The sequence below is a fragment of the Lithobates pipiens genome, unplaced genomic scaffold (assembly GCF_037356315.1).
Source record: "Lithobates pipiens isolate NorthernLeopardFrog02 unplaced genomic scaffold, aLitPip1_a1.2 Scaffold_22, whole genome shotgun sequence".
Taxonomy (NCBI): domain Eukaryota; kingdom Metazoa; phylum Chordata; class Amphibia; order Anura; family Ranidae; genus Lithobates; species Lithobates pipiens.
This window is the reverse complement of record NW_027507784.1, coordinates 40,329,333-40,332,530: the sequence shown is the minus strand read 5'-3', so window position 1 is coordinate 40,332,530 and position 3,198 is coordinate 40,329,333.

Sequence of the window (3,198 nt, the reverse complement as noted above, 5' to 3'; positions counted from 1 at the left end):
TCGTGTGAACTTTAGAACCCTATTAAAGTCTATGGGACTCGAACGTTCACAATCTAAAGTGCTCATTTTAAAGGGTAATATGCAGGTTACTGTCCTAAAAAGTGTTTGGGGACCCGGGTCCTGCCCCAGGGGACATGGATCAATGCAAAAAAAAGTTTTAAAAACTGCCGTTTTTTCAGGAGCAGTGATTTTAATAATGATTAAAGTGAAACAATAAAAGTGTAATATTCCTTTAAATTTCGTAGCTGGGGGGTATCTATAGTATGCCTGTGAAGGGGCGCATGTTTCTGGTGCTTAGAACTGTCCCTGCACAAAGTGTCATTTGTGCAGGAAAAAAAGTCTTTTAAAATCACTTGCGGCTATATTGTCGGCTCCCGTAATACAGAGAACACTCAATGAGTGTTCTCTATATTAGCCGACAATTCATTCATTTGTTGATTAAAAAAAAAAAAAAAAGTGTGGGGGTTCCCCTAAATTCAATTACCAGGCCCTTCAGGTCTGACATGGATATTAAGGGGAACCCCGTGTCAAATTTTAAAAAAAAATTGACGTGGGGGTCCCCCCAAATATCCATACCAGACCCTTCAGGTCTTATATGGATATTAAGGGGAACCCCGCATCAAATTTTTAAAAAAAATTGACGTGGGGGTCCCCCTAAAAATCCATATCAGACCCTTTATCCGAGCACGCAACCTGGCAGGCCGCAGGAAAAGAGGGGGGGACGAGAGAGCGCCCCCCCCTCCCTCCTGAACCATACCAGGCCACATACCCTCAACATTGGGAGGATGCTTTGGGGGTCTGTGACCCCTCAAAGCACCTTGTCCCCATGTTGATAAGGACAAGGGCCTCATCCTCACAACCCTGGCCGTTGGTTGTGAGGGTCTGCGGGCGGGGGGCTTATCAGAATCTGGAAGCCCCCTTTAACAAGGGGACCCCCAGATCCTGGCCCCCCCCCCTGTTTGAAATGGTAAGGGGGTACAAAAGTACCCCTACCATTTCACAAAGAAAGTGTCAAAATGGTTAAATAAGACAAACACACTTTTGAAAAATTCCTTTATTAAAAATGAAAAAAATAAAAAAAAGATTCCAGTGGTGCTAATCCACTCTTGCTATCCAGCGACGGATCTCCGGGGTCCAGCGATGGATGATCATATCCAGCGACGGGGGATCTCTCAGTCCAGCGCTGTCCATACATCCTTCTTCTGTCTCCACTCCGGAGACACTGCAGAGAGCCCAGCGCTGACGTTTCTTATATTAGGAGGGCGGGGCCACCCGTCACCTGACCCCGCCCCCTCTGACGCTGGTGAAGGGAGCCAGGGGTTCCCCAGTGACGTGTGGGTGACCCCGCCCCCTCTGATGTAACGGAAACCTTTTTTAAAATTTGATGCGGGGTTCCCCTTAATATCCATATCAGACCTGAAGGGTCTGGTATGGATATTTGGGGGGACCCCCACGTCAATTTTTTTTTTAATTTGACACGGGGTTCCCCTTAATATCCATGTCAGACCTGAAGGGCCTGGTAATTGAATTTAGGGGAACCCCCACGCTTTTTTTTTTTTTTTTTTTTTAATCAATGAATGAATGAATTGTCGGCTAATACAGAGAACACTCATTGAGTGTTCTCTGTATTACTGGACCCGACAATAGCCGCAAGTGATTTTAAAAGACTTTTTTTCCTGCACAAATGACACTTTGTGCAGGGACAGTTCTAAGCACCAGAAACATGCGCCCCTTCACAGGCATACTATAGATACCCCCCAGCTACGAAATTTAAAGGAATATTACACTTTTATTGTTTCACTTTAATCATTATTAAAATCACTGCTCCTGAAAAAACGGCCGTTTTTAAAACTTTTTTTTGCATTGATCCACGTCCCCTGGGGCAGGACCCAGGTCCCCAAACACTTTTTAGGACAGTAACCTGCATATTACCCTTTAAAATGAGCACTTTAGATTTCTCCCATAGACTTGTATAGGGTGTTCCGGCTTTTCGAATTTGCTGCGAACAGCCCAAATTGTTCACTGTTCACTGAACAGGCGAACAGGCAATGTTCGAGTAGAACATGAGTTCGACTCAAACTCGAAGCTCATCCCTATTCCCAGGTTTAGAGAATACACTTTGAGGAGTGAGAACACCCTGAGGTGGGAAGGAACACATCTTCAAGGTAGGTTATTGAAGATCCAGGAGCAATAAGGAGATTACCAAGCAACCAAGATGTAAAAGAATCCCTCAGGTGAAAAACTCCACCAGACTCTAGTTATAACTGAAGCATTACCCTTTAAATTGTGTCGCAAATCACATAGGGGCAGTAGGGAGGCTGATTGATAAGCAAGTTGGCCAATTATCAGAACCATCAACGTTCTCCCTAAATCAGACACGGGTAACGTCCTGTAAACAGAACACACACACGCATAGCTAAGCTGCCACACCCACCTGCCACCCTCACCAAGAAATTACAAGCTTGTAGAAAACCTTACGAAAAATACATTCAGATTACATAGTGCAACCAGGGAAATGTAAACATAATTTTAGCACCCTGAATTTAAAGCCACAAAACTTGTTTTTTTGTCAAATAAAGCAATCCGATGTTCATGAAACCAGGTAACTCCAACCCATCCTAAGCCCACGTACACACGGTCGGAGATTTTGGCAACCAAATCCGTCGGATTTTGCCCGTCGGATTTAGTCCGACGGATTGTGTCCGAAACTGTTGCATACACACGGTCGGGCCAAGTTGGCGAAAAATCCGATCTTTCAGAACGTGATGACGTAATTTCGTTACGACGGGACTACATTCAGGCTAGTAGCCAATAGCTTTGATGTAGGAATTTGATCTGAGCATGCGTGGCACTTGGTCCGATCAAAATGCTCTACACATGATCGGATTATGTCCGTCCGGCCCATTTGGTCGGGAAATATTTCCAACATGTTGGAAAATTGGGTCCGACGGAGATTCGGACGGAATCAGTCCGATGCATATCACACACAGTCGGATTATCTGACGACACGGTCCGATAAGACTCATTCTGACAGATTCTCCGACCGTGTGTACAAGGGCTTAGACAAATGTTACCAGGTGCCTCTTCCATTCGGACCCCCGAGAGGTTTTCTAAACCTCTCCTAACGGGCATTTATTCTAAACTCTCCTGGCCGTCTCTTTCTCTGTCAACCAGCACTGCAATTACAGGGAACATGAG